This window comes from Triticum urartu, chromosome 6 (assembly GCF_003073215.2).
Source record: "Triticum urartu cultivar G1812 chromosome 6, Tu2.1, whole genome shotgun sequence".
NCBI lineage: Eukaryota > Viridiplantae > Streptophyta > Magnoliopsida > Poales > Poaceae > Triticum > Triticum urartu.
Window position 1 is genome coordinate 397,202,210 of NC_053027.1, and position 9,649 is coordinate 397,211,858.

Genomic DNA, 9,649 nt, shown 5'->3' on the forward strand with positions numbered 1-9,649 from the left:
GGCTGGCTTCATTCTGACCTGACGGTGCATGCGGCGCTGAGCCAGGCAGTTGCGGCTTCCGAGAGAGAGAAGCAAGAAGTCGTAGATGCTGCAGCCGATCATGAGGCGGCGCTCAAAGATGCCATGGCCGCCAGAGACCGGTGCCAGGCGCTGGAGGGCGAGTTGCAGAGCCTGCGCAATAAGCACGCCGAAGAGGCGCACCGCCGCGAAGCAGAGGAGAAGGAGATGAAGGCCCGGGAGGAAGCCGTCAAGAATCCTGATGCTGAGCTGGCGGAGCTTGGGAAGAGGCAGGTTGCCGAGAGCAACCGGTTGGAAGAGCTGGAGCAGAAGATGTGGGCGAAGGAGGCCGATCTCAACGCCAAGGCGCGGGTCTTGGCCGAAGACCGTGTGGCCTTCACCGATCTCGAGAAGAGATCTTGAAAGGCGCCGAAGATGCTCTACGAGCATGGCTTGGAGAAGCCGCTGGATACCGACGAGGATGGCCCCACCCAGCTGCTTCCTCTCGTGGTGAAGGCGCTTGAGGAGGTCATTGAAGGCCTCGATCCCATGGCGGAGGCGGAAGCTCGTGTTCTGTCTTCAGCCGCTCTTACCCACGTCCTCAGCCATCTACACCTCTGCGACCCCAACGCCCAGTTTGACGAGCTGCTGGAGCCTGTGGCTGAAGACCTCTACGAGACCACCACTGCAGCCGTTCAAGGTCAAGTGGAGGCTTTGCTGGGGAAGTTCCGCGGCTTTGTCTCCGATCCTCTGTCTGGTGATGCCGCGGATCTTGCAGCTGGTGGCGAAGGTGAAGACATCGTCGCCCACAGGGGAGCTCCTTCCGCAGGCGACAGCGACATCCAGGGGTGACCCGCGGCTATTCTCCTTGTTTTATTCCTGCGACATACATCATGCCTCACGGAGGCATTTAGACTTTTCATCTGGTATTGTGAGAGCAGTATGCTTGTAATATTTGCTTTGAGATTCTGCGATTTCCTTCCTTATTTGCCTTGTTCTGGGTCGGTAGAGCCCGGCCCCACGCATACCTCAACCGTCGTTGGGCCGACCGAAGACCAAGACGGTCCAAGGAGTGAGGGGCTACGTGACCAGTTAGGCTCCTGACTCGCGATGCTCAGGAGTTCCCCTTGACGTGCGAACAGCATATAGGGAGAGTTCGTGAGGATATATTAAGGTTCTACGTCGGTAGGGCTCGGCCTCGCGCATACTCAACCGCCGTTGGGCCGATCGGAGACCAGGACGAACCAAGGAGTGAGGGGCTACATGACCAGTTTGGCTCCTGAGTCGTGATGCTCAGGAGTCCTCCTTGACGTTCAAACAATTTCCATACATGCCCTCGCCGAGGCCTCGGGAGGGGGGCGCGACGCCCAGGTCCGAGGGACCTGGTTGGGTGGCGTGTGCTTGGGCGTGACCCGAGCGCAGCCCCCGTGCCCAGCTCCCTCGCGCAACTCTCCCGAGGGTAGGCGTTGTGGTGAGGCTGGGCGTTGAGCTCTAGGCTCCTTGAGGTTGGTACGACCGTGGGGTCGCCCTCAGTTTTTTATCACCGGCGCAGAGCGTAGTCCTTCTGCTTGTGTACGGGCATAGCCGCTCATCGGCAGTGTCGACAGCCAGCACGGAGCATGGAGCTTCCACTTGGGCGTGGGATGGGGGCTCCCCTCCGGGAGGAGCCACCAGGGCGTGTACAGCCCCGCCCTGACACGTGGCTTGCACGGTAGGGCTGCGAGGTGTATCTGGGCACTCGTGAGCCAGCACGGGACTCACGAGGCCCTACCTCAAGGCGGGTTGCACATGGTCTTGAGTCTTGGTGACTGTATGTCCTTGCAAGGCGGTTAGATGCAAGCACTCTACGTCCTTAGGTCCCGGCCCTCGAGCGAGCTTAGCCACCGCTGGTATGCCAGGTCGCGATGCCGTGGTCAAGGCCAAGGGGTGAGGGCTAGAGAGCCAGTAAGAGCTCCTGAGTCGTGATGCTCAGGCGCCCCCCTTTTAACGTGCAAGCAAATTGCATGGAGTGAATGGATCCGTGGCGGGTGGTTATAAAACAGGTGATAGCAGTCGGCAGGTTAAGCACAAAGAGTAGATTGACTTGGATAAATGCAGGAAGATACATGCCACCGGGTCCGGCCCGAGCGGCATGGGGATGATGCAGCCCGAGGGGCACCCCCAGCCAGGTAAGCTAAAAGACATAAGTAAAAGGGATACATGCCACAGGTACGGACCCACACGTCTGGGAATAGTGCATCCCGAGGGGCGCTCCTAGCTTAGATGAACTTGGAAAATGTACTACCACTATGAAGTAGAGCTGGTGCAGCTGAAGCCGTGCGTCGAAGAAATGACTCCTCATGAGCCACCGGGACCCTGAGCCTCGGGAGGCTCTGGGAGCTCGGGAGGTTCCCTGAAGGCCGTCGCCATCTCCTCCCGAACGGCGTGGACCTGGCCTCCTGAGCCGCCTAGACTTGCCGCACATGGCCCTGATGTGCTGATGCCACACTCGGCAAGCCGAAGGGCATGCGAACGAAGCTGTGTGGTGGGCCCTCACATCGGCCTGCGCGAGATGGCCAGAAGCGTTCCTGAGATGCAGCCCTGTTAAGCCCTGGGATGTCGATGCAGGCCTGTAGCTAAGCACCCTCGCCTTGGTGGTGAGCCACACTCTGTGAGCTGTTATCGCCACGCATGGCTCTTGCGTCTTGTAGCTCTTGGGTGGTCTTGATGACGAACTCCTGGGTGGTGGGCATTCCTTGCCCCATGCTCTCCTGAGGAACACGTGCCGTGAAGCACGCTTCCAAGGGGTGCCCAAGTGTCTCCCTCATGAGATTGGCAAGGTCTGAGGCCCTCCAGAAGAGAGCCCCTGAGCCTTGGCTGAGGAGGGCGCCGGGTGCGCTTTCCTATGCGGTGGTGGAGGGCACCCCTGGAGCGGGCGCCGATCCTGACGAAGCCCCTGATGTGAAGCCATCTCCCTGGGTCTTGCACGGCGCGGTAGCTTCCTCTTGGGGATGGTCTCCGGAGGGCCTTCACTTCTGCCGTCAGGGTTGTCGATTGCCGCAGCTTGGAAGGCGCGCTCAAGGGAGCACACTGCATCCCTTTCTTCACATGGGACCGTGATGAGCCCCCCCCCCCCCCCCGCTTCCTGGCATTTTGAGAACATTGTAGCTGTGGTGGGTGACTGCCATGAACTTGGCCAGGGCTGGATACCCGAGGATGGCATTGTACGGCAGGCGGATGTGCACAACATCGAAGTCGATGAGCTCGGTGCAGTAATTCTTGCGTTCCCGAAGGTGACAGGCAGGCGGACCAGCCCTATTGGTGTGGTGGAACCGTCAGTCACTCCTGAGAAAGGCTTGGTTGGCTGGAGCTGCTCATAGGGCACTTGGAGGCTGTCGAATGTGTCGGCAGATAGGACGTTCAGCCCTGCGCCGCCATCGATGAGAGTCTTGGTGACTTGCACGTTGCTGATGACTGGGGAGCAAAGCATAGGGAGTGTGCCAGCGGTGGCTGCGGACTTGAGCTGGTCGGTCGAGCTGAAGCTGATGGCGCATTGGGACCACTAGAGCGGGCGCGTGGTCTCGAGCTTGGGGAGCACCACGTTCACCTCGCGAGCAAACTTTTTGAAGATGCGCTGAGAGGCTGGGGCCTGAGCGCCGCCCAAGATGCAAGCGACCGCGCGTGGCTCCTGGAAGCCCCCAGCCCCCTCGTCCTGGTGGTGGTCGTCGTCCCTTCTTGGCGGCGGCAACGCGGGAAGACCAGATTACCCTGGGGGCGATCCTCATGAGGCGGGTCCCTCTAGGCACGCTCGCGAGGTTGGTCCTACCAGCGGTCCTCACGATGCCGGTCATGCCACTCCTGACGTGGGCCACGGTCATCCCAACGTCTGCCTCCGCGTACTCCTCCACGGCCGTAGCCCCGGTCGTTGCGCTCAGGGCGTCGGCCAAAGCGTCCTTCCCGAATGGCTCTGAGCTCTTGACAGTCGCTGTTGTTGTGGGTGTTTCGGTTGTGGAAGGCGCAGAATGGGCGGCCGTTCTTGGATGACTTGGGCCGATATCTGCCTCGCTTGGTGTCTGGCTCTGCTGCGAGCACTACTGCTTCCTTGCGCTTCATGTCTTTGGCCTTGGCCTTCTTTTCCTCCACTCCTACAGCCGACAGCTCGAGGAGAGAGAGGCGCCCCTCCTCAGCTCTTGCGCACCTGGTCGCCAGGTTGAGCAGCTCCTGAGATGTGCAAAGCTCATCATGGATTGCCAGCTCTTCCTTCATCTTGACGTCGCGGACGCCGTCAGAAAACGCGGAGATGATGGCCTCGTCCGAGACCTTGGAAATCTTCAGGCGGGTGTTGTTGAAGCACTGGATGTACTTCTGGAGGGTCTCTCCTGGCTGTTGCTTGATGCAGCGTAGGTCGCCCGCGACCGGTGGGTGGTCACGAGTACCCTGGAAGTTGGCGACGAAGCGGTCGCGCATCTCGTCCGAGGAGGAGATCGAGCCGTGCTGTAGGTTCAGGAGCCAGGAACGGGCCCCATCCTTGAGAGCCATGGGAACCCAGTTCGCCATGACTTTTTCGTCGCCGTTGGCCGCTTCGATGCTCAAATCATAGAGCTACAGGAACTCCACGGGGTCGGCGGTGCCGTCGTACTGAGGAGGCAGATCTGGCTTGAACTTGCCTGGCCAGGCAACCCTGCGCAGCTCAGGGGTGAAGGCGCGGCAACCTGCCATGGTTGCTGGGGCCCGCTTCGAGGGCGGAGCTTGGTCTTGGCGAGCTTCGTGCTGTGCCACTGCAGGCAGCACACGGTTTTGACGAGGTGGCGCGGGGAGCGCTGGTGCAGCTTCTCGCGGCCGCGGGATTTCTTGGCAGCTCCTTTCTTCATGCGCGGGCGCTGGGCGCGGTGGATCGCGTCGCGGAGGCGCGCGCCTTGGCGCCAAGGCACCGTCTTGGGGTCGAGGTGGTGGAGGCGTGCCATGAGCCCCGTTGCCCGCGGCCTGGTGAGGGGGAGGCACGGAGTGGGACGGCGCCAGAGAGCCCCCCGTGACGCGGACAAGCTCGGCGACGCGGTCGAGCCACTCCTCATAGACGTCGTCGACGGGGCGGTAACATAGGAGCTCATTTGTCGCGATGAGCATGGCCCGCGCCTCCAGGGCAGCGCGGTGCGCGTGGGACGAAGAGCCAATAGGAGTGAGTGATGGAGTAGCGGTGCGGCCGTCCTGCCGGACCGAAGGATGTTGCGAGGATGCCTGCTGCTCGTTTCCCACCGGGCCAGTGGCAGCGTTGGCAGTGGGGGATGGAGAACGATGAGGCGGCCCGCCAACGGGAGCCGTATGAGCGACGCGGGCGGCGAGGGCAGCCCTACGCTCAGCTCTAACACGGCGAGCGTCCAACATGGAGACGACGGATCGACGGAGCGACGAACTGATGGAAGGGAAGCTACGGTGCACCCCTACCTGGTGCGCCAAATGTTGGGGTATGGGGTCCCGGCAAACCCTTAAGGTTCAAACACTGGGGTGCCGCGAAGTCTTTCCCTCCAACGGATCTACGCTCTAGCTTGCTAGGATCTCGCAGACGAACTCGACGAACTCACAACACGGAAGGACACAAGGTTTATACTGGTTCGGGCCACTGTTGTGGTGTAATACCCTACTCTGGTGTGGTGGTGGTGGATTGCCTCTTGGGCTGATGATGAATAGTACACGGGCAGAACGGCCTCCTGAGGTTTAGGCGTTCTTGTGCTCGGTGAGCTTGTGTGTGAGGTGGTCTCTCTTTTTAGCTCTTCTCTTTTTTTAGCTCCTCTCTCTTTTTTAGCTCCCCTTTCCACTGCGGTGGCTAGTCCTATTTATAGAGGCCCTGGTCCTCTTCCCAAATATCGAGCAGGAAGGGAGCGAACAATGGCGGGCTAATTTGAAGGGGGAGAACTAGTACAAGCTATCCTGACAAAAGGTAGTCTTCGCCTGCACAAAGCTCTGGTGGTGACGCCGTTCTGGGCTCCACGGTGACCTCCATCTTGCGGTCCTTGGTCTTTGTCTTGTTGCACCGAAATGGCAACCTTTTCTTGATGCGTTGGTACTCCGCGGCTGCGCTTTCCCCCTTTGCACCAAAGAGTAAACAAGGACGATGTGCACGCTGGCGCCCGCTTGGTGTCGATCGTCATGGCTCACGTCACGAGAACCTCATGAGGTTCTCCTTGCCTTGATATCTCCGCTCCTCGTGAGCCCGCCTGGCTAGGCCGCTCCAGAGGAGGTCTTGCGTCATCTGCCTCGCGAGGCTTGTCCCCTCGCGAGGGTCTTGGGCGCTTCGTTGGTGAGGATGGGCCGTACGGCCTGCTGGCTTAGCCACACTGCGGGCCGCAGGCAGGCATGTCTGCGGACCCCTGTTCCCAAAACGCCGACAGTAAACTCGTGTGTACAACCTCGCCGTAGCTAGGATCTTGCCTCCTCCTACATACCCCCTACTCTTACTATCAGACTCATTGCCACGACATCTAGCTCTACCTGCCATGCCTTGGCCCGGCTCAGGGCGATGATGGCACCAGCTCTGGCAGTTGATCGCTTTATCTCCTCCACCCTTTGGGGTACGACTGACAATTTGTCCAGTGTTTCTCTGATAAGTGAAGGTGGCTGTTTAGTATGAGAGACGGCAGCTACAACCCGTTGAGCGTTGGTGTATAACTGCTCCATAAGGGTGTATGCAGCTTTCAGCTTCACACGCATGTCTTGACCCAGGTTGGAACTTATAGGGCCTGCATCAGCAAAGTTATTGATAAACCGGCTGATGGTTGTTATACGCTGGCGGTGAAAGATTAACAGTACAAAATTACTTACTGAAGATGGAAGCTTCATGCTATTAATCTGATGCTTTAAGCCAGATAACTCTTCAGTCACCGGCTTAAGCGCAGCTTCGGCGTCTTCAACTCTTTTCAACAGAGCCGCCTTCTAAGTCTCCCAAACGGTTCTCTCAGTGTTGAAATCCCTTTTCAACTTTTCAGTTTCTTCTAAGGTAGTGTTCAGCTCTGACTTGGCCTTTGAAGTTTCTGATTGTTGGGACTTGATGTTTTGTCGCAGATCGGTGATTTGAGATTCTTTCATGTGCAGTTCAGCCTGCAAATATACAAAGACAGGTAGCATTATAATCATCTTATTTGAAGTCCCAAGCATAATACAAGTAATTTACTTGGCACTTGCGGGCTAATGTACATTGCTATTTTTGAAGACAAATCTTTAATGACCCGGTTAGTTTCTTCTACTGAAGTCGGTTCATGGGGGCTACATATGAGGATTTGTTCATAAGTATGGTGATAAGTCCCGGCTTAGCTATGCAGTTCAAGTCGGCCCTTGGGGGCTACGTATGAGGATTTTAGCATTACAATTTGAAGTCCCGGGTTAACCTTCTAGTTTAATCCGGCCCTTGGGGACTACTCGTTTTGATTCAGTAGAGTTACAAAATGCTATGGAATAGCTACAAGGTCAAAGATGTTATTTAAGTCTACAGCATACTCAATTCTTTTATATTCAGTAGACTTGGCGGCTTATATATATATATAGGACAACACTATTCTAATCTCAGAATTAGAATAGTTATTTGGATCACAGCGTCCTATATAGGCTCGATGCGGATGTTCCCGAACCGGGCCGTCACAGAAAAAGAAGGGGAATAAGCCCACCCCACCTCCCCCCCAATCCTGATCCCACGAGCTCCCGCACCTCCCCGCCTACCGCCCTGTCCCCAACCAGTGGCACCGGCACCGCCGCCACCAAGCCCCCAACCGGAGACGCGGCGGCCGTCCCGCCCCAACCGGTGACACCACGGCAGCCCCGCCATGCCTCAACCGGAGACACCGCGGCCCCAACGTCCCGCCGCTGCCCCCAGCTTTCCCTGCCGTCAATACGCTCCACCGTCACGTCGTGCCACCACGCGCCACCACGCGCTGCCAGAGGCGGAGGAAGCTTCCTCCCCCAGAGCGCGAAAACCGTTCCACCCCATCCCCTATTGCTCCCTTCGGTGAGGTAAACGATGAGATCCCCCACCCCCTCTGTACTCCTCCCCAATCGTGCTTGTATCTTCAATACCTAGGATGTAGTTCTGGAGGCTTCTCCTCACTCCATGAACGGTGTTGCTCATTGGAACACACAAGCCGTGGTGGGCTGCTATTCGACAGACACGTGCAAGTAGTTTGTCTTTGGCCCGTGGCGTCACCCTTTGCACTGGCGAGCATGGGAGCTGGCCTGAGGCGTGGTCCTACTCGTCGTCCCTTGGTGTCGCTCGACTGAAGAGGGATGGAGCTCCGCACAACGTGCGAAGTTCGATGGGTGAGCCTATGCAGTCCGACGGTGCGTGTTGGGCAGATGGTGAGCCTCCTCCGCCTGCTTCAGCCACGAGAGCGGCCACTATGACACTTGCACCAACGGATCAGTGTGGAAACAGCTCACGGACAGGGTCTCTTGTATGCAGGCACGCAGCTGCCGCGGTGAAGCCCCTGCCTATGCAGTTCAGTTTTGCCTACTGTTGCATTCTCTATTTCTGAACTGAACATTTGTGATAGACGTATGTGTGTGCTGCTGATGTGTGTGTGTCGTGCAATGGCATTTTAGTTAGCACCCAAACATGCTTCTTACTTTGTTGTACGTACAAAATTGTGGTTGCTCGCTTCTTTCTGAGTTATTTGATTGTTGTACATCTATATTTCCTATACTAGTGATGAACCTGCAGCTAGAGGAGGGCTCGGCCTGCAGCAAGAGGAGGGCACGACCTGCAGCTAGGTGGCCACATCCTGCAGAGAAGATAGAGGCAGCTGGGTGACGGATCTTGCACGCGCCCCTCCGGCCAGGAGGCTGCCAAGCTGCTAGGTCGTCGGCCACCAGCAGAGGAGCAGCAGGTCATCTTTCCCCACCTCCTGGTGCAGAACGCTGATGACGCCGAGCCTCTCAGCCCCTCTGCCCTCGACCAGTATTCCTTGTAGAAATCGAGCACTGGTCCCAACAAGCTAGGAGAGGTTCATGTATTTTTTCTCACGAGGGAATTTTACCTAAGTTGACGCAAAAAAGTTCGTTTTGTAATTCATGGAAGTTTGATGCCTATGCTTTTGAGACTAAAACTGTTTTCATTTCATGAAAGCCAAAAAAAATTGTGGATGTGTTGTGGGTGTGTGTGTGCGCGCGCACGCATATTACACTAAATTTTAGAACTCTTTTTTGTCATGTTTGTTTTCCATATTGATTTTATAGTGTCAGTTTTTTGTGTTCATGGAGTAAAAAATTAGGTAGTTCAATTTTGAGAAAGCAGCAAGTTCACCCAATAGGGAAAACACTAAAACATACATTGAATAGAAACTTTTTTAGTGAGGTTCAAAATGGAAAGACATGATAAAAATTGATCTCTATTCTTTATGGTAAAAATGTATCATGTATTGGTTGGTTTCCCCAACTAGTTGCTCTCCGACACACATTATGGTGCTGCTTTCCTTTTCCTTCATGAAACTGTTACAAAAAATAGAGCATATAATTTCAATATTAAAAGCAAAAAAAGCGAGTATTTCTTGAAGACAAAAAAAGGTTTATGTGATGTTCATATTCTCTGCCACAGATAGTTCAATATGTTCACTTACGGTAAAACACACACATTGGGTATCCAAAAACAAAGAGGCGAACATACAAAAATTCCATGAAGCTCAAATTTTAAAAC

General features: G+C 56.2%; 1 long non-coding RNA gene across 1 annotated transcript; it reads left to right on the forward strand.

Annotated features, from left to right (window-relative positions):
* Nucleotides 1-7,616: 7,616 nt before the first annotated feature.
* On the forward strand, nucleotides 7,617-9,099 carry LOC125512098. Its single transcript, XR_007285211.1, has 2 exons — nucleotides 7,617-8,316; nucleotides 8,420-9,099. It is a non-coding gene; the product is annotated as an uncharacterized LOC125512098 (long non-coding RNA).
* The last annotated feature ends 550 nt before the right edge of the window (nucleotides 9,100-9,649 follow it).